At 38.4% G+C, this 27,284-nt stretch overlaps 1 pseudogene; it reads left to right on the top strand.

Moving 5' to 3' along the window:
• Nucleotides 1-223: 223 nt before the first annotated feature.
• LOC149230743 (protein STRICTOSIDINE SYNTHASE-LIKE 6-like) overlaps nucleotides 224-27,284 on the top strand; it is a 161,508-nt pseudogene continuing 134,447 nt past the window's right edge.

The raw sequence follows: 27,284 nt of genomic DNA, 5'->3' as shown, positions 1-27,284 counted from the left end.
TTGGAGGATTTGATTATTGGATTGGGCCATAACCCAAAGGATGTAAAAGCTTCAGAGCCCTAATAAAGAGGAAAAATGAAGATATATCTGCCCTGAGAAAGCAACTGAAATTGCCACCACTTATTCATCTACGAACTGCTGAAGTAATTGAAAAGAAGACTGAAGAAGAGCTTATGGACATAGTCCTCAAGATAAATGAGCAATTAAAGGAGACAACGCAAAAATGAGAGAAAACACTACAAAGCAGCAGAGTGAGTCGACCTCTCAGCCTCAAAATGTAGTACCAGTAGTTTCTACAACAGTCCCTTCCACGTTGGCAACTGCTCTAGCACCAAATATCCCTTTGGCCACAGCAGAAACTATTACAGGTACAGGTATAGGTACAACACAGGTAGGAACTTCAAGCCAGAGCACTGAAGAATTAATCAAGTCAATGGAGGAAATGAAGCTCCAGGTTTTTGAATTGCAGAAGGTAAAGGAGAAATCTGTTACCTTGGAACAAAAGTATGATGTCTCAAAAATTAATTTTGCTAAAGAAGTGAGGAAAAACAAAGGCTTGGCTCAACAAGTAAAAACACTGGAAAAGGATCTCACATTTGAAAATCCTTTAACAGATATCAAGAAAATATTATGGACCAACATCACTCAATCAATCAAGGATGTTTGGTCATCAATTCAAATCATTTTTGAACAGATTGACCTAGTGAAAGTTTCTCTTCAAGAGATTACAAAAACCAAGGAAGAGCTAGGAGGGAAACCTGAAGAAGCTATCAGGTTAATCAAATTTCTAAACATCAGAAACAGGCATCAATTAGAATAGCTAAATATTGAGGATAGAACTGGAACCATCCTTGAAATCAAAAAAGTATTGACAAAAAGAACTCTAATGCAGAACCTAGAAAGAAAATGTCAGAATATGCAAGAATATATATATGAATTTATGGAAAAGTTTGGCATCTTACAGAGTAAAGGAATTCCAAGTCCTCTAGTCATAAAGGAATTCCAAGTCCTCTAGTCATCAATGATAAGTTAATGAGGCATAAGGATTATGTCGAAAAATTGGATCAATATGCAAACAACCAAGCCAGTTCCTCTGCCAGTTCATATGCACCCAAAGCACTACCTACAAGCAGAGTTCTCTATGATAGTCTGGAGAACCTCTTTTATGTTGAGCATGAATTGAAACACTTGTTTCCAGTACAACCAAATTTTGTAAAATACACAGAAGCAGATGAAATCTATAGAAATCTAACAAGGACTAGGATACCAAGGGATGATTGGTGGACTGATATGATAGACATCTTATGATTTACCTTGGTAAAAAGTAATTTGAAATATTTACCATAGTCAATTTTGGTAAAAGAAGGTGAAGGATGGTAAAGCAGGTAAAGCAGGTAAAGAGTATCAGTCACAGGTAAAAGAGTATCAGTGAAAAGATGAAAACAATCAGCCAGCACAGAATTACGAGCAAGACAACAAGATGCTCAATCATAGGGCCTACCTCCAGCTCCTTCAACAAAAACAGGGACAGCAACCAAGCAGTTCACTTTCAGTTTCTATTTTCGAGACCATCTGTCTCTATATTCATGTAAAATATATTTAGTTTTCCTAGAATATATCTCTCTCAGTTAGGAGATATTTTATTGTAAATTTTGTATAAGTACTCCCCCATTCGAAGTACTGGGGGTGGATTCTGAGACATTTCTGTAGACTCTTTATTTTGGAATAGAAGTGTTGTTGAACAACTATTGTATGGCTGGCTGGACAAAGTAATAAAGTAAAGGACTTTTACAGGATTCTTGTGTCAAACGAGAAACAAATAAGTATTCTATATCTTATGTTTTTATAGTTTTTTTGTTTAAATATTCATATTGTTCCATATCTGAATGATAAACGAAAAAGTATATTTTAGAAAGAGTTTTACTATATTATGACTTTAAAATCGTTTATATTCTTAATGTTTTATTATAAACTATCATAGGTAGGGAATTCTTAATTGCTCCTTGCTTCTTAGTTTATCATTGTGGCCATTTAACAAATAATTCTTAATTGCTTTTGTTAATGATCACCCATTTTCCCTCAACTTGAAACTTTGTTGAAGGATTCTTAATTTCCCTTCCTCCCTTTCAAGACCATTTCATTCTTTCAAGCTATCATTTGTATCTCGTTTAGCTATTGTGCCCTATGAAGACCTCCTTTGTTGAATCAACCTGATCTAGTTAAGCCATCTTCAGTTGACTCCATAGCCCAATGGCTTGAAATACCTTATTCTATCCATCTGCTCCTGAATTCCACCACCAAACAAAAATCGAAACCCCCAAGCTTTCATAACTAGCCTAATATCCCATAAACAAAGCTAAATCTTAAAGAGAGAGCCCTCTCTGAGTACATATTGGCTAGATTCGGTACTTAAAAGTTGGTTTGTGGTTACCTCGGACCCCTTTCCTTCTTCTAAACAACTTCAAGGAAAATTTGAGTGATAACATAGTGGTGATTCCACTAGGGAAGACAATTCCTCAGTCAAAATAATTCTTTAAGAACATTTGAAACCTAAATCTAAAAGCATCTTAGAGGAATTAAAGAAGTTGTTTTGATATCAATTAAGAAAACCAAAAACAAAATCCAAAAACCTGGCTTCAGAAAGGAATCGTTACACTAGAGCTAATATTGATCCCAATCCACCACAAGTGTTTAAGAACCCCAATCTGATCCCCAAAATTCTTAGAAGACAAGAAAGTTCTGTTAGTCCTCAACCCACCTTCAGATCTTCATCCAGTCCTGTTAGGTGGATTTACCTCGAAGACCAACCCTTTGATAAATACTTCGAAACCTCTTTGTTTAATACTTCATCTGATTCTGAATTAGTTGACCTAGTCCAAGACCCAGAGTTCATCCAAGAATTAGAGCTCTAAGCAGCTAATTTTTCAATTGATAGATATTTGCAGAACTCACCACAATCTAATCTTACCAAGGAACCCCCAATCCCTCTGTAATCACTTCTATTTCTACAAGCTCATCACCATTTCCTCATGCATCTCAACCTCAAACCACTCCACATCAGACCATCCCCTTTAGCTCTCCATCCACAACTCAAACATCCACTGTTATCCCAACCCCAGCTCTTGTTTCACCATTACCTACAGCAATGGAAAATAAATATACCCCCTTGGTACTACCAGAAAACTTAGGTGCCAAGACCATTTCATCCTTTCAAGCTATCATTTGTATCTTGTTTAGCTATCTTGCCCTGTGAAGCCCTCCTTTGTTGAATCAACCTGATCCAATTAAGCCATCTTAAGTTGACTCCATAGCCCAATGGCTTGAAATACCTTTTTCTATCCATCTACTCCTAAATTCCACCACCAAACAAAAATCAAAACCCCCAAGCTGTCATAACTAGCCTAATATCCCATAAACAAAGCTAAATCTTAAAGAGAGAGCCCTCTTTGAGTACAGATTGGCTAGATTCTGTACTTAAAAGTTGGTTTGTGGTTACCTTGAACCCCTTTCCTTTTCTAAACAACTTCAAGGAAAATCTGAGTAATAACACCGACCATACCATGCCCTGGTATTTTTCTTGCGCCCATATAGATATTTTTTCAATATGCACACATGAGTGTGCCTCTCATGAGTCATGAATCCCTCTGGATGTTCTATGTACACCTCTTCCTCTATCACCCCATTCAAGAATGTTGTCTTGACATCCATCTGGTCAATCTTCCACCCCATCTGAGTTGTTAGGGATATAATTGACTGAATAGAAGTGTATATGGAAATTGGGGTGAATTTATCCTTATAGTCTATCCCTTATTTCGGTGCATACCCCTTTTCCACACACCTAGCCTTGTAGTTCTCCACACTTCCATTTGCAACATAATTAATCTTTTAGATCAATCGAGAACCTACAAATGACCTTTCCTTGGGCCTCATCACCTCCACCCAAACACCATTCATCACAATAGAGTTGTATTCCTTTACCATGGCATCTATCCAGACTTGATGCTATGTAGCCTCCTAAATGTTGGAAGGTTCTACAACCTGAGCCACTAGTTCTTGCTATATGTCAGGTTTCTTGCTCTCATCTCTTATTCATCCTAGGAGCTCTAATGAACTCCTCTGCATATCTTAATGTCTAACAAATTTCTCTGCTGGTTCGACCATTGGTGGTGGGAGGTTCAACCAAGTCATCCTCATCCTGCCTCTGCTGCTTCACTCTAATCACTTGCAACATCTCACGAGATCTCTTGAGATCTTAGTCCTCCATGAACTTTACGTATCATCTTACTACAATTTTCCTATTGCTAGGAATGTAGATCACGTATGCCTTTGATGTTTTGATATACCCAACAAGGAGCCCATTTTATGTAGTCTGATCTAATTTGGCATGCTTCTCATCTGGCACATGGAAATAAGCAATGCTACCAAAGATCCTGAAGTGACTAACTTCTAGCTTCTTCCCTGTGAATAATTCTTCCAGCGTTTTCTTCCCTAATTCTCTATGAGTAGTCATGTTCTAAATATAAATTATTGTGTTACATGCCTCTACCCAAAGAAACCTAGGAACATCCTAGTCATATAACATTGGTTTTGCAACCCCAACTATAGTTCTATATTTTTGCACTGCTAACCCATTCTATTGTGGATTATATGGAGTTATCCACTCTCTTCTAATGCCTTCCTTCACACAAAAATCTGTGAAGTCTTTATCAATATAATATCCACCTTTATCTAAGTGAAACACATTTATCTTATTCCCTACTGTATTCTCCATGAGATCCTTAAGCTCCCTAAAATGATCGAAGACCTCATCCTTTGCCATCAAGAAGTAGATCTAGGTTTTCCTCAAATAGTCGTCAATAAAGGTCATCAAGCCACAAATGTCTGAGTGTATAATTCCTAACATGCCATCTTCTTTGTTGTCACTTCTTGGGAATGTTTCCTTAGCATATTTCCCAAGCATGCACCCTCTACACACATCATCATGTTTTGTGCCAAGTTTCAAAGCCCTTTTTACTATCTCCCTCAGCATATTGAGTGCTCCATGGTATAAATGTCCCATTCTCTTATGCCATAACTTATTCAATTCCTTCCCATTGCTACTATCACTACCTATTATTGCAATTGCATAGTCGAGTTGCAACTTGTACAACTTGTTGCTTCAAACTCCAATATATGTCACCTTCTTCCAGCTCGAGTGTTTAAAAAACAACTTCTTCCCTATGAAGTGGATATCATATCCCTTATCCTATACCTGAGATACTAAAATTAGATTCATACCCAATCCTGACACATGCAATACATATAACAATGGTACTTTCTCCTAACTCCCTCTGAAAATCAATAGTACCTCTCCCCACTAGAGTACACTCCATTTTGTTTCCCATCATAATCTGGAAGTCCATATGCTTCTCCTTGTAGCTAGAGAAATATTCTCTAACTCTTATCATATGATCTAACTGTCCACTATCTATATGCCAGACACCTTGTGAAGTTGAGCCTGATAAGAAAGCAAATTCAACCTCGAATCTGAAAGACAGTTATCAAGCTCCCTGAATATCAAATTGATCTATGTCCATACCGGAGAATTCTGGGTATATTTTAGTGTGTTATTTCTCTTCCACTCGATGTCGATTCTACTATTAAACCCTTCTACACCCAAACAAGGAATCTTCCTAGAAAAAAATTGAGTTGTAACTTCTCCCTCTTCCTACCAGAGTCACTCAACTAGAAAGCCAATTTTTTCTGCTACCCTGCACTTAAAAATTGAACTTCCACAGGCAACTTGATCTACCTGGCATAGGCTCTGCGCAACCTCCAAAAATTCGTCATGTTGCTCCCTTTGAAAAACAAATTTTTTCTTCAGCTATCGAGCTTCCTCGTCTGATCAAGCAAACTCTAATACCATGTGAAAATTTCAACTATTGCAGCAACTAGAAATTATTCTTCTAATTGTAAAATTAATCATGTAGTTTATTTTCTATGGAAAACAATGAATAAAATCACAACTGCAATTTTCAGCATAAAAGTGTTGTGGAAAATAAAATGTGGGAAACTAAGAAATTCTAGCACACACACAAAATTTAACATTGTTATTTTTGGATATTTTTCCTTGGAAAAACTCAATGTGGGAAAACCAGTGTAGTAGATGAGGTTCAGATGAGGGTTTTATTATTATTCTTCAACAAGAATTATGAATACAGTAATTTGGATGCCAAACTAGAAATTAAATCTAAGAGAATCATTGAAAAAAATCTTGTGAGGATTTTTCCTCACCCCACATTTGATTTCATCTCCCGAGATTGGACCTTCAAAAATTCACGCTTCCTTCCACGTGAGCCTATGCTTAATGCTTGTGCAGGCCTTGCTTCTGATGCCTCCAAAAACTCTTGAAATCTACAACTCTGCTTCTCTATGGCTCTGGAACCGGTTAACTAGTATTCCAAATCAAAATACTAGACACCAACTACTAAATCGACTACTCCTCCAGCGAGATCAAACTTCTCTGTTACTATTGCATGTGCCGTGCATGTGCAGTCCCTTTGGAAAAACTCACATCCCCTCAATATGACTCTTTTGACACTGGAAACCTCCACCAGAACACTACCTCACCCCTCTTCCACCCGCTACTCGATATCTAGCTCGAATCGTCATGTTGAATCACTATACTACTAGAAAGTCAATCTACCTAGACCACTAAGTGTCTGCACTGGTGTATTCTTCCATCTACCAATCGACTTCCTTCTATATTCTTTATTTGGGACTCCAATGGCCAATATTAAAACCAAATCAATGGTTGAGATCATATTGGATTGATTTGTGTGAGTTTCGAAATGATTCTCACCTTATCTCAATTAATTTTAATTAATTAGTCCCTTTTCCTAAGTTTAGACTTAGGAAATAATTAAAAATAGGCTAATAATATAATTGAGACACTTCTAGGCAGAATTTCCAAAAACAATTTTTGGGTTATGGAGAAATCTTGTGTTTAGCCTCTCCACAAATTTTCGAGACAAGTACACCTTTGATGATATAGAAACTAATAGTCTAATCACTTTGCACCTTATCAAGTCCTTTCTATATATGCAAGCGTTTTCATCTTATTTTCTCATTGTGTTTGTAAGTCTCTTGAGATTTTTTGCCTTTGCTCCCACATCTAGTTCTACTATGTCCCCAGCCCCCTATCATCCACTTTTTAAACTTATTTATAATCGTTGGTACTCAACTATGACTTGCAGTGCTAAGATTGTAGTTCTTGCTAGATTCTTAGACCACCGTATTGTTCCCACATAAGACATTCTAGGAAAATATGAAAAGGTTACATTAGTTGATAAGTATTTTTCCAGCCCTACTCTTTTTCCAACTTTAAAATATGAAGTCTACATGAATTCTGATGTTGCACCAACTTGTGGCGTTATTCCAAGGGTCAAGGCTGAATTTTTTCCCCTATAGAGGTCGAAAATTTTTGAATTACATGATTTGTCTATGTTTGATACCACATGTGAAGTTATGCGGTGTACCAAGTTTCTTATTAGTCGCTTGCATGGAGGATTTTTATACCTCAACAAGGAGCATCCTTTGCATGTGGAATAAATTCACCAGCTAACTGGATTGTCGAAAAGTGGCCCAGATGTTTCAACTACCTTTAAGAATGTTTCAAAATGCACTAAGAAGAAAGGGGATGGAAATTTGTACAAAAAGTATGACACTAAATGGAAGGGCCATGGGCTAGTCATTGGTAAAATTAATGATGAAAGAATCAAATTTTCCTACTACATCATTAATGCAAAGCTTATGTGTCATTATATAGAGGTTGAATTCACTTTGGACACCATATTGTTGCAAAAGCTTGTGTTTGGGTAGAACCCTTGAATTAACGCAACTATTTATTGCAAGAACTATTTGAAGATTGCGAGGATGTCTATAAGTGAGAAACATATTTTATTTATGGGTACCTGGTTATTGCTATTGCAATGCCAAAGTGGTGTACACCTGAAGGTACTAGAGATGTGGCTGAAATTCCAGATGAAGAACCTCTTACTCTTGTCTATGCCCCATGAAGGACACAAACTGATCCTACTAATCAAGAATTCAATGAGATGATGTTTGATAAGTGGCATACCAAAATGTTGCATGTTACCCAAATATTGACCCAGGTTCCGAACATGATTTTGGAGAAGTATGCACATCAAATATAGTTTGGGATAATTCATGGTTGTACATACCTTCGGCATCAGACTACTAACCCTGAAAAAATTCAATATGAGGTTATTGCCCTATTTTATCTCTGAAGAAGCTTTCCATATGGAGGTGTTACCTTCACTCGAAGTTCAATGCATAAAAAAGGAAGGTGACATTTTTTATTCTCTAGATTCAATGCAACCTCGTTGTTCATCTGCAGATGTTGCGTCGTCTTCCAAGAAACACATGGATGATACATAATGGAAAACCATCATTATGGCTCATCTTGAGAAGCCTACAACCAATAACAACTAAGTTTGTTGATAAAGTTGTTGCAATGATCGGTGCTTGGAGATACGCTACTATAGAATACATTGATTTTAAATCACACATTTTGTAGAAAGTACTAGATTTGGGTCCTTTGTTTGAAGGAAACAAAGCAAAGTAGGGAGTAGATGAAGTAAGATAACATATACAAGAAGTGTTGCAGAGGTAGCGCAACCATAAACATAGCCGAGTGCGTAGAAAAAATATTGACTCAAGGGTGAGTCGATGGATTGTGGTCGGGGCTTGTTGGGTCCTTTGTTTTTGGATAATTTTGATCAGAAAATGGTTGGAGGAAAGGCCACGGAAGTGGAAAATTGAATAATCAAACTTGTTGGAAGCGGAGACTAGAAAAAGGGAAGCAACAAGAAGAAATCAGGAGCAATTATCTTGGAATTCATGGAAGCTGAAGAATAAGGATTCACATGTTGGATATTGAAGGAATTGAGATGATAAGGACCAAAGCACCCAAATTTTGTCAAATTGGACTAGATCCAAGGGATAGGATCAAAGTGGTAAAAGTGGACCATGTCAAGCAAGCAAGATAAAGGAATAAAATATATAAAATTCTTATGGAGGATAATTTAGAGAGATATTCATATAGTCTATGTCGAAATGTTGTCAGACTGAAGATATAACCTTCGTGATTGTCTTTATATTATGAATTAGCTTTATTCAACCGTGTTAGGCTATATTTTCTTGATGATCTTGCATGTTGATGCAGATCTGTAATGTAATGGTCTTGTCTTATTAATGGAATGGAGTCTTATGGGGTAACTTTGAGTATGAGTGTATGGAATGAATGAATTGGATGTGCCCCTTTAAAATTTGGTTTTATAATGTGAGTTATCTATTTCCGTATTCACCGATATGAATATGTCTATTTTTCTTATATATGGGTTCCTAAAGAATTCTACAGTTGAATTAAATTATGTAATGAATGCCTTGTGTAATAAGTTGATCTCTGAGGCCGCCTTTTGATCCCTTCTATCTATAATGTCTCGACACGGCTTAGGTGAGACTTTTCTCCCTCACGGAGGAATGAAAAGGTTGGCGTTGCACTAGACTATAGTGTAATTTTTTGCATACAGGTTTACTAAGTTTAATTTTGCGCCAACAACATGTATGACTATTGTTAACCTTAGACAATGATGATCAACCATGGATTTGACTACCAGTTAACACAAGCACATTAATAAACGCGGTCCATACAAGTCCATTGATTCCATTTTCCACCTTCTATAATGTATAAGTTCATATATATATATCTATATATATATACACACACACACTATGTGGTTCATGGATGCTAGAGATCACAGACCATTATGTCCACAAAATATTTGTACCAAGTAGATGCACCGAAAGGGATCACTTCTTGCCAACTCAACCATGAAGCTTGACCCTGAGGGTGTTAGGATAATTGAACCTGTAACCTTTCTATAGCAATGGTGCTTTAACAACTAGGATTTGACCAATTGAACTAACCCTCAAGGCTAATGTATAAGTTAATATCTTAATATGTATAATAACATATTATTAATGTATTATTTGTGTTAATGTATCAATTAATATTTAGTTATGTGGCAATCTATATATGCTACGTTTTAGAGGTTTACTAGTCGAATTTTCCCATTAAGATTTTGCAAGAATCACCAGTTTGATTTGTGAGCTATATGCATACATTCAAAAATAGATTTTAAATAACAAAATACTCAATTTGATTTCGTGATATTTTGATAAAAACACTCTAAAACATATAACAATTAAATAATAATTTTAATTATTAATACATTATTATTAAATAATAATATTAATAAAATTTATTTAAAACTTAATCTTATTAAATATAAATTTGACATTAATAAATCATATTTTTACAATTTACTAATATTAATATTTTAGTAACATATGTAGTTTTTAAATTAAAAATAGAGAGTAGATGTATGGATGAGATTGAGGGAGGAAGGAATATTGTTCGTCGTTGTTGACACAACACTAAAAACATAATCTATTTCGTTTCATTTCAATTCCCTTCTTTGTTTGATTTCTCTTCCTTCTTGTTTCTATTTCACGCGAACAGAAATGTTGGGGGATTAATGTGGTGTGTGAGAATATTGTTACATAACAATGATGACAATATCATGTTTTAATAATATAATTTAAATATTATTAATCGTTAGTATATATTCATTTTAGTTACAGATTTATCAAGTATAAAAAAATCAAATTTGTTTTAATACATTTTTTTTTTTAATAAAAAATATTTTCAGTTTTACATATATATATAATAGGTCTAAATTGCATTTTTGGATGAATAAATGGATTCATTGTCTTAAAATTTGATTGAGCACATTGATTTTGTAGACTAAACAATTTAAACTTGCAATTTCAACAAATCTTTGCTATATTTTGACAAAATTAACTTCAAAATACCCTTGAAAGGGAGAAAGGGCCCAAGATGTAGAATAATAAGATTAGTTGAAACATTTTAACGATAAAAAATTATTCAGTTGCTTTATATAATATATAATTATTTTCTAGCCCCAAGGGTTAGCTCAATTGGTCGAGTCCCCATCGTAAAAGAACCTTTGCTATTGAGAGGTTATGGGTTCAATTCTCTCGACACCCTTGGGGTCAAGCTCCATGGTTGAGCTCGACAGGAAGTGATCCCTTCAGGTGGATCTACCTCGTACAAATATTAGGAGTTGTCTTTAGTGCAACTTTTTGGAGATTCCGGTGACGAAATCCGCGGAAAAAAATGAGGTTAAATCTTGATTTGTATTATTTAAAATGGTTTTTTAACTGCATATTTGGATTCAGCACCCTGAAAAACCCCTGGGACGCTTTGATTATGCAGAAATTAGCTATCAAACTTGCGATTTCAATAAATTGCTGCCGGATTTTGACCGGAAAAACACACCAGAAAAGCTTCCAAAAAGTCTCTTTAAAGACAACTCCCAAATATTATATGGAATATATAAGCATTTTTTAATAACATATATAATATATGCATAGTTGACAATTAGTTTATATAATATATGAGTATTTAATTTTTCATACATATATAATATATACATAATTGACATTTAAATATTCTATTAAACATGAGATATATGTGCTTAATTTCTCTCCATATAAGCAATTATATTTACTCTCGATAGGCATTCCTTTGTGCAGTTGGGTTTGTAGGATTCAACCAATCACCGAAGCTTATTTTCGTCGTCCTTCTTCAAACAAAAAAATTACACGTGGGCTTCATCTCCACCCAAATCTCGCATGTCGAATTGGAAGGCTCCTTTAACCTCCACCCACTCCCACTCAACCTATTTTTGTTCAATTTCAGCCATAGTAGGCTGGTGTAGTTGTTGTCTGTTGCGCTTTCTTTTTCTAGACCTGTTAAAAATCATTCTTCATGTAAGATTTATGGGTGATTCAACTAAGAAATCCTTATTGGAGAGGGCCACAAAAAAATGGATGGTAAGTATTGTATATCGAGAAAACCATAATGGAGAGGGCCACAAAAAATTGGAGGTTAAGTATTGTATATCCTTTATTTGGTTGGAAGAAGTCTACATAGTTATAAACAAGAAGGTAGTTTTTCTAAAAATAATGTTTTGCATGTGACTATAACTTTAGGCATATTAATGTATCATAACTATATATTGTTGTCAATCATAGTGGGACTAATATTTTGTTTTCTAAATTGCCAAAACACATTATATGTGCTAAGGATGTTGAGAAATTGGGGGAAGGGGTGTTAGACATGCCAGAAGATACAACTGCGGATAACTAGGGATTGGTTTACACTGCCTCCCAATATGGTTGGATAAAACTTATGCATTCAAATGGGACATGAGAAGACTTAAAGATGGTTGGAAGCGCCCCTCTCGACCTCACTATGAGCAAGAATGGTGATGTTCTTGTTTGTATGCCCAACTAGGTAAGAGTTTGTGTCTTCACTATTTTATGTTGGTTTTATAGTCCCCACTTATTTTGGTAAGGTAAAGTGAAAAATTCAAATTGAATTTTGGATTAATCATATTTATCCAAAACCCCTTAAGCATAGGAAAAATTATTCGAAAACCCTCAAAACCCCTAAAGCATAGAAACATTTATTAAAGATCCTCAAACCCCTTGAAGCATAATTTTTTGATTAAAAACCCTCAAACCCCCTGAATCATAGAAAAACTATGTCCTTGGCAATTTATCCATGAAACCATACTTCACATCTAATTTCCTTCCAAATTTACTCCTGAAATTTCACTGAAAGAAGGAAAATATGACCATTTTTAAATAAAAGATACCATACTTGAATAAATATCCCTTGGTTTTGGGCAAACCTAAATGTGTTTGTACTACTGCGAGATTTTATACGTCTTGAATTTATATGAGAAAATTTGTGTGCATGGTCTATACCCATGTGAATCTGGATTTGATATTGATAATGTTACACTGCATATTTCAAATATTAAATATTGAAGTTTAAAGGGGTTTTTTCTACTTTATCATTTGATTTCCTTGGTTGGTATTTTTGCTCTTGCCAAAGGGTTCTGGTGTAAATCTGAAAGCTTTCATGGCACGGGTATGGGGTTAGTTCCTTCTTGATGGAAGGGGATATACGAAACTAGTACAAACTTTAGCAACTCACGACAACATACCTCCATTAATATCCATTTTAGGAGTCACTGTCTTTTCCAAAAGTATTGATCTTGATGCTTATAATGTTTTGTCTATATGTCCGCTTTGTGGCTTATTGGATGATTCTTTATTGCAATGTTAAAGAAATCCATGTTCCTTCTTTTTTTAATAATTTTTACAAATAGGATAGGATTCTATAGTAGCGGCTACAACCACCCTCAAAAATTTTTCCTTAGCCTGTTTCAGAGCCTCCCTACCAACCTTTCACATCAACTTGCCTCACTTCATCAAGATTACAAGCTTCAGTGTTTTTCTTGCACAAGACAGCCTGTCAATCATAGTTTGATGCACTCCCCTCATAGGTTGTTCACTCGGACTTAGTCCAACTGCAAGTTGAGCAGCTTCCCCAAGAAAATTGCGCATTTTTGGAGGGCAACCAGTCTTCCCTCCAGAAATTGTGCAGTCCTGTCTGGTAGCCTGTTGGGCTCCAAGATTGCGCAATTCTGCCAATCAACACTCGCATCAAGAATTGCGCAATTTTCCTTAGCAGGGATGCTCAGCCCAGAATTTGTGCAAAGCTAGGCAGCAGTGAGCTGCTTTGCCCAGAAACTGCACAAACCCCCTGGGAAGCCAACCTAGCTCCCAGCCAAAAATGTGCATTTTTCTCTAGCAGTCGAGCAGTCTCTTGCATTTTCATTTGAGTTGACTGGTTCCCTCTGTGACCAAGCAAAAGAGACTTACATGCATGGGTTGCTTCTCCCAAGGAAGCATGCAAAGGCATCCCTTGTTTCAGGTACATTTGTTTAGCAATTGGAGGTTACATGTAAGGATCATTTTAGAAAGCTCCCACCAAGTGTCGCTTTCCCTAGATTTGTGGCATGCGCTTCATAACCTTGATGTTAACATAACTCATCAAACCGACATTGTAGAGCTCATTCCTCACCTCAACCTTGCATCTTTGACACCCCACATCACATCTAGGAGGAGTCGACACATTCAACTCAATTATTTTGGGGTAAGCTCGCTTTCCATGCCTTGTGTTGCATTTCAATTTCTTTTTGTTTTGCTTGTGTGAGTACTATTTGCTTGATTTCTTTGAACGCTTTCTATTTTTTACATGTATACTAGCTTGTCCTAACATTGTTTCAGTTTTCATTGCTATCTCATTGTTGTTGCATGCATGAAACTATTTTTCGTGAACGGTCGCCAATTCAGTGGCTTGCCCACCCGCATGCATGTTGTTCCATTTTCTAAATCTGTCATTCACCATTTGCATGCATGATCATTCACTTATTCTTACACTCAGTATCAGCATGCATTCGCACTCACAGTCACTTTCAGTTTCCTGTCGGCAAGTCTAGCCAAACTCGGCCCAGACTCTACCTCACCAAGATAGATTTGCACAATCTTGAGGGGGAAGGATCTTCCTTCCTCTCTAAAAATGCAGATTTCTACCCAACAGTTGTTCCCTAGGCTTGTTGTGCATAATCCTGAGGGATAGTGACTGTTGGCCAAGAAAATTGCGCAATTTAGTCACTGAGCTTGCATCCATTTTTAGCTGAGATTATGCATTGCGCAATCCCAGCAATCAGCATCCAGACTGGATTGTGCATTGTGCAGTTCAAACAATAGTCAATCTCCTAGTAGCCCATACTGTGATTTGTGCAGTCTTGGTAGTCGGTCTCTTGACCTCCTAGCTGAAATTGTGCAACCTTCATGATCAATCACATAAGTATGTTGCATGTCAGTTCTCAAGTTCATTTTGGTTTTCGACTGACAGATTTCTTGCCATGAGTGTTGTCATGTATCCAGGTATTATAGGTGTTCATTTGCCTCTCAGTAGTTTAGGTACACTGGTTTCTAAGAGAGTAGAGTTGAAGACACCATTCAAACCACACCTGGATATGTAGTTGATCAAAGGTTTATGAGCTTTCCCACCCATGAGGATATCAAGTTGTTCGTAGACAAGAACATACAGATATCACAACAAGAAGAATCATGAATAGAAGTTGAAGGCAGCATACCGAACGCAGCAAATACAACGAATGCAACAAATGCAGTGAACACAAAAAATGCAGGGAATGCAGCGGATGCAATGAATGCAAGAGGAAGGTTGTTGACAACATAGAGGCAGAACAAAGTTGCAATCAAGCAGATCCACTAATAATGAAAGCAAATTTGAAGACTTAGGCTATGAGGTGATGGCACGACATGAAGATCGCACGAAGATAGAGAATGGAATAGAGAAGGAGTTGCATGTGCTGAAGTAGCAACTCAAGAAGAACATGAAGCTACACAGACAGAGGAATGAGTTACAACAGGATCAGGAACAACAGTGGGAACAACATGCACTCATTGATGAAATTGCACCCATACAAGTTAAAGATCCATCCCAGTAGCTGACATGGAGTAGACATGGTGAGCAGTGTTATGGATTGCATGCAAGGGATTGAGCAGCATGCATGTCATTGTGCGCACACATGCAATCCAACCCATTCAACACACTCACCAAGGCGAAGACAAGAAGCAAGTCCAACTGGAGCTGTACATGTACTTCAGCAAGTTGATGCACATGACCACTAGCACACGCTTGAAGATCAACACAGACACTATGCATCCATTTTTTGTCGCTTTAGTCGCACCCAAGAAGACCATGCGAATGTTAGTAGACGAGTTGGATGAAGGGGCTGAACAAATGCACTGGTTGCAATGGAGGCAAGAGTTTTCTTCAGCAATATGTCACCATGAGGTGCATGCACACCATCACAGATGACCAAGCCTGGCATCAGTTCACCACCTTAACCATCACAAGCATGTCAAAGAGTTGGTCTCATCACAGCAGATCGAGTGCCAATGATGTCTTGCATGGCTTTCTCAAGCCATGTTGTCTCACATGAGTACATGTGCATTGTAATTTTGAGTCATGCCAGGTGTATGTCAAGTGTCAATAGTTGGATGTAACATTCATAGAGTAGGTGAAGAGTCATGAGGGTAGTTGAACTGTCACAAAGGGGAATGTCAAGGGTCACCCCACACTTTGCTATAAATAGTCCCTCATAACTCATTGTAGAGGCTTTTGGTTAGCAAAGATTCTGATAAGGCTATCTTGAAGAAAGCTTGGACAGTATTGTAATGTGCCTTGGCTTCTCCACTGTACGAAGCTAGTACATCTCTTTGGAGGAGCAGGTCGATGTGGTTGTAACGTTCCACTTTTGTTGCTAGTAGGCTTACATGGATGTATTGTATGATTGGGAATTACACTTCTTTATAAAATAAGAGCCAACACATTTTCATGCATATTTTGTTATTTTAGTTGGACTACTCTAGTTGCTTAGCAATATATGTTGTTTAACTTACGTATTTGTGTATGAATTGCTTCGTATGCAATTATATGAATCTTGTTGCATATGTGTTATTGGTTTAACCATCACTTTGGATTGTTGACTGATCTCCTTTCTAGCTTGTGATGCATCTTCGCTCGTGTGTTCCCTTCTCAGCTAAGTACTGCTACAGGTTGCTAAGGGGCGCACTCATCTCAGCCCCCATGTGTTAGAACCTCTCATTCACCTTCCTTGACTCACTGCAGCGGTCACACCCTTGCTACTGACAGAGTTATCTTACTTAACTATGTGCGACATCGCGGTCAAGGCATTTCTTTACGACCCACTATTAGGACTCCTACACCAAACGATATGAGGTCTAATTGGGACTTCTTATTGGGGAGATCCCCTTACATGTTGGCGGGTCCAGCACCATCAACATTTTGGAACTAGAAGGAGGGCTAGATGACAAGTTGAGTCCTCACATCTGTTTTGAATCTCTACACATCTATCATGGCTAACTACTGAGTTTCTCTTCTGAAATGTATGTCTTATGGAAACAATTTCATCATCCCGAAAAATCTCTCGGATAACTTGTCTCATAAAATATTTGATGGTGGAGGCTACGTAGCCTTGGTAAGGCATGTAGTCAGCGTTGTAGGCTCATACGAAAGACATCGATTCTTTGAAGAATACATGAGCTGTGCATTATTCATCTACACGCTTCGAGGGCACCGAATGCACTGGTGTGCCACTCTACCAGAAAAATACATTCATTCTCTTGCTCATCCAGTCACAGAGATAGACCATTCTTTCAATCACTTTGACTATCAAGCTCTCAACAAAAAAATTCTAAAATTACAAAAAGCACCCAATGAATCCATTGAACCATTTTTCACGCACTTTTGTAATCTTGCATATCGATTCCCAGAAGATGATATTGATTGGGAATTTCTTAATGGAAGATTTAAGTATCTTCTTCACATATCCGAACCCCACTCAGCACACTTCACTGATGGAGTTGTGCAATTACAGGAAGGCACAGTCGCTGTCACAAGTGACTGTCCACCTTCAGCTCATCAAACAGCTTCACCACCGTGGAGTGACGTGGGAGATCATACACACACCTCAATTGAACTGTCACACTCTCCCACCCCACCTTCTCCTGAGATTTGCACAGATTTGACTTGAAAGCTTATTGGTTGTCACATGGACTCTTCCCCTCGACCTCCGTCCTCACGTTCTGTTGATCCTCCGAATTGTATTGTCCTGTGTTCTTCCATTCCAGACTCCTCACTTATTGTGAACGAGGATCAATTTTTTGACGGAGTTCGTGTTATGCAGCCAACCTGTGCCATCATTCATGATGCGTGTGTGTGGGAATCTACAGAATATCCCATGGTGAAGGATGAATCCCTTCCAGTCGTGCCTCATCCGCTTCATCCTGACATCCCTTGTGATTCTAACACTGCTGATTTCTCCCGTGAAAATTCAATTCTGGATGCTTCTACTTCCGATCATTCATAAGGCAACTCGGATGTCAGTCTGTAGAAATTTTGAATAATATGACACATATTCACAGAGATTATCCTGATTATACACTTATAAGTGGAACATGCATAATACATAACCTCCTCTACGTTGATCATCAATTTACAGAAGCAGAAACATTCATAGGCATACATAGAAGCATCAATCACACATATCAACACAGTATTTTCCTGGGGAAAGCATCTCGCTAAAAACCCCAACATATCAACTCAGTACTATCTCCACATGCTACACACAATACAGCCCAGATCTGATCTCCAAATCTCCCCCGCTGCTTGCCTGCCTCCACAGCTCAATACCTGCAAGAGAATTGATGAGAATGGTTTACCAAACTCGTATTTGACTTGAAAATAATCACTCACACTGTGTTGGACATGAGCACAGGCTACAATTCTTGGTATTGGCCAATTCATTGGCATACTCAATCCCTCTGATTGTGCAAATCATCATGCACAGCTATAGTCACAACTGATAGCAATCTGATCCTCTAACACCTATCCCTACTGAACTGAACATGCACTGACATGCAACTGAGTTAACTAATGTATTCTATAGTTGCATTATGAGTTAATAACTTGTGAATTAATTAATAACTAATTCACCCAACTCATCTCTAGGCTATTGATCAGTTAGACTAAATACAACTAGTTTAACAAAGCTAAACTGAACACAACTCCATCAACTGCACCTCCAGTCCACTAAACTCAACTCACTTGAGTTCTAACTGAAGTCTTGCATGCAAATATTAGTCATCCCATAGGTAACCATGTATTTCCTTCTGGGATCTGCATGTACCACATCTGTAGCTCATCCTGAAGTGCTCCAAGAGAACAAGATCAAGTTTATAGTCCAAATATTATTATGAGACAATAATATTTGACTTTTCTATTTTTGACAGCCAGTCTAAAAATAGACTTTGATCACTCATACTGTGATCACTCATAATGTGGTCATCCATACTGTGGTCACCCATACTTTGATCACTCATACTGTGATCACCCATACTGTGATCACCCATACTGTGATCATCCCTGCTAGGATCAAAAATAGAACTTGTGCCATAATTTGCCTGCGGGCCCACTTAGTGAAGGCGACTCCTTTCCACTAAGCTCCATCATCTTGTTGCATTCTAAACAAGAATTTCTTGTTGCACACTTTTCAACACTCCCTCTCAACAAGAAAGGCTTCCTCTCAAACCCGATCCTGTAACTCTGGAATGTTCTCCATGCAACCCATCTAGCCGGTCCACTTGCTCTGTCATCAAAGTCTCTGACTGCTATTGCCTCTGTCGACTGAAAACTCTGCATATCTGTGCTCTTCAGTATCTGACTGCTCTAGCCTCTCTCACTTTGATCTCTGACTTCATCCGTGCTGCTGCTTGTTCTATCTCCCAGCATTGCATCCACACTACACCTCCCAACTGACCTCCCTGTTGGGCTAGAAACACCCTCTGATGCTGAAGCTCTACCTGCTGCTGACAAGTGCTCCCTCTCTGACATCCGCACTACTGCAACATCTCCATGCATCTTGCACCATTGCACACCTCTCTGTGCCACCTAGCACTGTGCAAAACACTTGTGCCTCTCGCATTGCTGCAGTCTACTAGCTATGCGCTGTCCTGGGATTCCCTACACTGTCGGTCTCTCTGCTGCTCCATCCGCATCTGTCTCTACCCAATCAGTCAGTTCCTGCTACTACACATCTGGGGCTCCCGTAGCAAGGTCTCATCCAAGAGGTTGGGTACCTCAAGGATCATGCCCCTCCTCCTTGGGATGATCAATCCACATCACCCCACATCCTACCTGGAGGTATGGCTGCATGCAATCCCTCAGCCCACCTGACTCGAAGTTTCCCCCAACTGGAGGTCTCTGGATGAGTAGATGTCTCTACTCGATCTCCTCTCAGCTTCCCTTGTTGTGGCTGCTCCACAACCTCCTGAAGCTGCTGCACCAATCGTGACTCCTCCACAATCGTCTGAGACTTTTTCTGGCTCTGCATGTTGATAGGTAATATACACTCCCTCTCAACCACCAAGTCTCCATCAATTGCCTCGCTGCTCAAGGCTTCACATGCATCTTGAACCTCAAGAGCATACAGGTTCTTGACCCATGAACCCTCCAAATGACAATGAAAGCATCTCACCTTCGACTTGTCAACCTTCTTCCCATCATTGGAAGAATTGGATTCGGAAAGAGAAACCTTCTCCTTCCCCTTCCTCGCCTTACTCGCTAAGGCACAGTTCTCCTCATCATGCATAGATGAAGAACTATCTCTGGTGCTCCGTCTAATCTCCTCATGCATCAAATCCGACCATAGTCATTCCCAATTTGGTAGTTTCTCCCTTCCATTCACCGAGTCCTGGTAGCTATGTCGACTCTTAGGAAGGTCAAGGAGTGCTAGACTCACCATCCTCACCGACAGTCACCCCCACACTTCCCAGCTCATCCCGGCATTGGGTGAACTTCGTGAGATACTGGGGCATGCTATCTCCATTCTCACACTTAATGTTTCTGAGTTTTATCTCTTGCTTTGGAATTAAATTCGAATTCCACCAGCTCAAAAAACTCAACCACTTCCAATCTAGAATTCGTGAGAACAAATTATTTCTTGTACAGAGATTGACTGTTTTGGAATTCACCGGATATCTCACCTTCCAAAAGAAGGATGAATCCAGAGGCTACCTGGCCCGATTACAGACTCTACCTGAAGAAATAAAATGTAAACACTTTCTGAATAATAGATCCGATGATCAATCCTCGCTTGATATCCTGTAAAAATCTCTTCTACAAATCAAGAAGCTCCGATACCATGTAGAAATTTTGAATAATATGACACATATTCACAGAGATTATCATGATTATACACTTATAAGCGGAACATGCATAATGCATAACCTCCTCTACGTTGATCATCAATTTACAGAAGCAGAAACATTCACAGGCATACATAGAAGCATCAATCACACATATCAACACAGTATTTTCCCGGGGAAAGCATCTCGCTAAAAACCCCAACTATCTGTATATTATAGTGATTGAATCATGTAACAATACATAGTACAATACTCCTCACAAGTACTCAGTACTATCTCCACATGCTACACACAATACAGCTCAGATCTAATCTCCAAATCTCCCCCGCTGCTTGCCTGCCTCCACAGCTCAATACCTACAAGAGAATTGATGAGAATGGTTTACCAAACTCGTATTTGACCTGCAAATAATCACTCACACTGTGTTGGACGTGAGAACAGGCTACAATTCTTGGTATTGGCCAATTCATTGGCATACTCAATCCCTTTGATTGTGCAAATCATCATGCACAGCTATAGTCACAACTGATAGCAATCTGATCCTCTAACACCTGTCCCTGCTGAACTGAACATGCACTGACATGTAACTGAGTTAACTGATGTATTCTATAGTTGCATTATCAGTTAATAACTTGTGAATTAATTAATAACTAATTCACCCAAATCATCTCTATTCTATTGATCAGTTAGACTAAATACAACTAGTTTAACAAAGCTAAATTGAACACAACTCCATCAACTGCACCTCCAGTCCACTAAACTCAACTCACTTGAGTTCTAACTGAAGTCCTGCATGCAAATATTAGTCATCCCATAGGTAACCATGTATTTCCTTCTGGGATCTGCATGTACCACATCCATAGCTCATCCTGAAGTGCTCCAAGAGAATAAGATCAAGTTTATAGTCCAAATATTATTATGAGACAATAATATTTGACTTTTCTATTTTTGACAGCCAGTCTAAAAATAGACTTTGATCACTCATACTATGATCACTCATACTGTGGTCACCCATACTATGGTCACCCATACTGTGACCACTCATACTGTGATCACCCATACTGTGATCACCCATACTGCGATCATCCCTACTGGGATCAAAAATAGAACTTGCGCCATAATTTGCCTACGGGCCCACTTATTGAAGGCAACTCCTTTCCACTAAGCTCCATCATCTTGTTGCGTTCTCAACAAGCATTTCTTGTTGCACACTTTTCAACATAGTCTGTCATTACAGTGCGGAGAGGACACATCTTTCTCAAAAAAACCATTCAATCTTTCATCTATCTTTCTTGAACATGTTAGCTCTCGAATTTGCCTCAGGCTGAAAAAGGCGAAACTCAAGGCAAAATCAAACCACGCTCAGCCTCGTAGTTAGCCCTACGAGGACAGGAGAGGGCTCTCTCTGGGTCTATCTCAGCAAAAGGTTTTCAAAGGGCGGAGATGACTCAAAATTAATACTGATTTTAGGCTAGTAAAGAGATAAGAAAGTTTGATTTAAAATTTTTAAGGTTTTGTTGGAAAAAAGGGAAAGGCAATTTTGGGTGCGGGGATGAGACACAATTTTTGCAAAGGTCTTTTTGGGGCAAGGTAGGAAATTATCCTGATGCTTTTAAAGGAATTGAATGAATAGATCTGACTGGTGAGGAGCTAAGGAGAGCAAGAAACTTCAAGAATTCTCCTTAAACAGATGAAAATGTAATGATATAAAACAAACTTAAAGGCAGAGCATAAAGATTATGAATTCTACCTTAACACTTCATTTGTTTAGTTTGCAGAAGAGAAGAGTAGGAAAATGATACACATAAAAATCTTACAAGTACATGAAAGAAGCACACCATCAACACAGATAACCACAGGAATCCCAAAGAGTGCTGCAAAACCCTGGTCTTTCCTTTGCCAAAATTGCAGAGATACAATGTACAATATAGTCTAAGCTTATCCTTCAAGATTCCAACCATGAAAATGATTAAGAAGATACATAATATAGGCAAGCTAACACATTTCCTTGCCTCTAGGGGTCGAGCTCATCATCCTAGGAGCTATTTCAACCAATTCTAAACAAAGCACTACAATCTAGGCAATCAAAACAACTTGCCTCTATAAGCTAGGAAACCAATTCATTCATTAATTTTTTGCTATTTAATGAATGAATCTTCTAGAATAGGTAAATAAGTGTCATGTCAACATAAAATTTCATTAATTACATCAAGGAGGGTGAAAAATCCCACCACAAGTCAAAACTGGTCAAACTGGTTGCGTTTTCTTGAGCTGAAGATGAAAATTTTAGAAAATATCCTGATGCGTAGCGCGCCAAAACCCTACGCGTAGTGCACCTTTCCACCCACTTTTGGAGCACTTCTCGGCATCCAAATTGGGCTCAGGTGGTCTTGTTGGAAAGGTATGGATGTCTACTTTCCAACCCAAGTGAAATTTTGCAATTTGGTGCCCATTTGCCCTCCAAAAGTGCATTCTCCCAAGCCTGCTTCCTGTGTGTCCAAAAAGGGGCAGTAAGGTCATTTTTTGCATGTTTTTTGAACTTTTGGGGACCCAAAACTTCATGAAATGCCTTGGAAGTAGCTGAACAGATGTATTTCATCATGAAAAATCCAAAAATGCTGACCTTTTGTGAATTGGACCTTCCCATCTTCAGGGTAGCGTGCGGCGCGCTACGCGTTGAGGGCAAAAACCTGTTTTTAATACAAAAATTTCAAAATTGACAAAAACTTCTCCAAATTTTTTGAAATTTGAGCTGGGGGTCCCCAATCAAGTACTATGCTCAATCAAAGACGTTTTGGCCAAAATTCGAAGACGATCAAGCTCCTGTTGTCGTTTTTGCTTCTTGACACTTTTCCTCAATTTTGCCTTAAGACTCCTAATTCGCACCTTGCAAACCAAGTTCCGGACCTTGTAATGCATAACCATGTGTTTCAATAATGCATGATCTCTATCGGCCCTTTTCAGCTATTCCTCCCCTACATTTGGTATCCTAGTGGCCTGAGCAATAGTCTCGGGTGACAAGGTGAAATTCACTCCGGCAAGGTTTACATGACCATCCTGTAAATGTAGAACAAACAAGCGAGCTAATTCATGATGATGATGAATTTGTGAAATCCACTCACAGTATTCAAAACATTATTGATACCGAAAACAGTCCATTGCAAGTGGACAAGCTTGCAATTGAGCCAAAGAAGTGGGCTCCTCCCTGACATGCCGACCACCTTTACCGCCCTTGTGATGCCTCCTTGGCACTTCTTTCTCTGGTGTTGAATCACTGTCATAACTTTGCTCATAATCTGATTCGGTTTCTGACATAGTTTTGAAGACAGGATGGCTGAAATGTATATGTTGCCTGTGCACACAATTGATTGTTGTTTGACTTTTTCAAATGTTGTATTTTTCTTGAGTTAAGAGAGAATTTGAGAGCTTGCTGGCAAGTCACTGGGCGAAAAACCCAACGCGTAGCGCACCTTGCCCAACGTCTAGTGCCCCTCTGATGCGTAGCGCCTTAACAAAATTACACTGAGAAAATCACGCTGATGCGTAGCGCGCCCTGGGTGCATAGCGCGCCTCTGCTGATGCGTAGCGTGCCCCTGGAACTGCACAATTCGCTCACTGATTTGTGAAATCTCCTTTGCAAGGATCCACTTTGCTTATAAGAGATGAATGAGGTGTTAATGAAGAGGAATGTGCTTATATAGGCTCCTTTTTAATTTTTACTTGACCAAAACCCACTTTGTAATGTTTGAGTATTGACACTTTTTTGAATTAATAGGCTCTGACTTCTGGTTTCACATTTTAAAATAAATTGGTTGAAATAATGATTTCTTCTGATAATTTTTGCAGGGATAGCTCTGAAATGCTTTGGCAAAGGAAACCAAGGTTGTGCTTCAACATTTGGAGAACTTGAAATTTTGACAATTTTTTACAAAAACGAGATGGTGACTTGTGTTTTTCAAAAACAGAGTTTTGAAAACAAATTCCAAATTTAGCTATACAATGATGAGAATTATTGAAATGATGCTCTATGAAGGACATCCCTCTGGCCTACTGGTCCTTTATGACTTCTTAAGACAAAATTGACTCAACCCTAGACCTAAGACCTCGAAATTTAAAACAAGATGATGAATGACCCTTGAAGACTTTATTGACTTAAACAGACCTGAACCAGCAGTGCCAAACACGAGGGGAATAAATGACACAAAACTACTCCACCAGAGTTATATCATGCCTAACGGAATGCAACTGATCGCACTGATGGGACACCTAACCATGAAATGCAAAGAGCTTTGATCTCTGGTGAACGGCTAGTAAACCGACTCTAACATTGGCTCCAATGGGTATGGTAGCTACTTGGAGATGCCAAGAACCTCAGACCTCTGGGAGAGCAGACCAGTGCCTTCGTCCATTGGGTTATGGAGTCATTATTCCAACAATTGACACAAAACTTTGAGACATTTATTGACTGCAGATTTGACTGAAAACTGAATACAACTCTGACAAAACTGACTCAATTTTAAAACTGAAAGGACTAATCAACTGACTCGACAAACTGTACTCATAAATACTAAGACCTGAAACTTAAAACAAAAGCTTGGTGGCAGTACATGGCCACCTGTGTTTCTTACAAGATAATATATCCTCAAAATATATCAAAATGCCAATGCAACCAATCAAGCAGATGCCTTCTTGATTGATTCTTCTTATCAGATATTCTGGTCAACAGTACAAACCTATCACTGGGCATCCAAAAACATATTTGACCATGGCTGCAACAAAACATTGTAATAAACATTTTCACTGCTGGCTGCAACAAACTTGCTAGAGGATCGTGAAAAACATGAAGATTTTCCACTGCCACCTCCTGCTGAAAGAACAAGGTGTCCTTTGTTTCAAATTCTGATATGCATTCATCATGTGCTTCAGTAAAAGTATGCTCATGGGCTTCAAAAAACTCTGAACAAATGGATGGGCAGATCTCTTCTTGGAAAAGCATTTCAGCACATGAAACATATGAAGAGGAATCTGAATGGAAATCCCGAATGTTTTGTTCTTCTGTGGTGTGAATGTGTTGTAGGTCATTTGTATATGATATGATGGCTAGGTTTTCATGTTCCTTATTAAATTCTTCAATCATAAGGAAAGAAACTTCAGATGATCCTTGAAGCACAATATTATCATTTATGTTGTCTACCACAAATTCATTCAGAGAAACGTTTTCACTTGTTTGAGCAAAGATCTCACCTTGCTCTTCATGAGTTGACTGAATGACCTCCTCATGAAGACTCGGTTCTAATGACAGACTGGCAGCACGACTGAGAACATTTGAATCCATACCGCTGTCTATGATCTCAACAACAAAATTCTCCTTTTCAGGATTCAGCACAAGGTATTCTTGGTCATCATGATCTGAATGTTGATCTAAAATAGCTGACTTGACTGCATCACATTCTGAAATTGAATCTTGACTACCCTGCACGCTGTCTTCTTCTGTGGGCAGATCTGAAACGACACTTTCTCTTTCATTATTTTCAACCATATGACCATCTTCAGCTTGCTGATATTGATTCTGCTGCAAAATGTCCTGATCATTTTGACAAGTATCCTCTAAGTTTTCTTTATGCTGCTGAAATGGATTTTCGTACAGGACCTCCATGATTTCATCATCCATAAAATTATCATCTTCATAATATTTCTCAAGGCTTTCAATAAAAGTAGAAGCATGTTTGCAACAGTCATGAACCAAATTTAATGATGGATAAGATGCTTGATATCTTTCAATAAACAAGGCATGAAAATCCTTTAAACAGTAAATACAGGCCTACGGAAAATTTTCATACTAGGATTGGGCTTCACCTTCCAGAGTGGCCAGGAATATCTTCATCAAGCAATCTTCAGGAAAATCCACCTTCAACTTGTGAATATGCATATGAAATCTAACTAGATGTAAAGCAGCATCCTTCTTACTATCATCTTTAAATGTAGGCAGATTCCTTGACCAATCTACCTTCAGAATTTTATTCGGAAAACCTAGAATGTGATCTCGGCTCACGGGAGCATATCTTCTTGTGATTCGGTCCATCTTGAAAATCTCACAGCTACTGATCTCTCTGCAGTGAAGTCACCATGAAGCACAGGTTGCTGGATTCTTCATGAAAGGAGTCGCCAGGTGAATGATTTCAGCCTTGCCAGTGTCTGATCGTTGTCCACCATCAACAATCAGATCTAAACTTGATACATGTACTGGGGTAATTAACAAGTTAAATGTCACGTTTACAAGCTAGACCAGAGATTGACTGAAGCAGCGTTTATCTACTTCCGCTAATGCAAAGCAAAAGCGTTTCGAAGGCTACCTGGCATAACTTCAGGCTCCGTCTGTAGCTTATAAAACAAATGACATCAACCAGCAAACCATTTTTTCTTCCCTAGTATTGTCGCCACTATGTTAGCTCTCGAAT

The sequence above is a fragment of the Pinus tabuliformis genome, chromosome J (genome assembly GCF_031772625.1).
Source record: "Pinus tabuliformis cultivar Carrire ecotype Pingquan chromosome J, CPIR1, whole genome shotgun sequence".
Classification (NCBI taxonomy): Eukaryota; Viridiplantae; Streptophyta; class Pinopsida; order Pinales; family Pinaceae; genus Pinus; species Pinus tabuliformis.
This window is presented reverse-complemented; position numbering and strand designations above follow the sequence as displayed.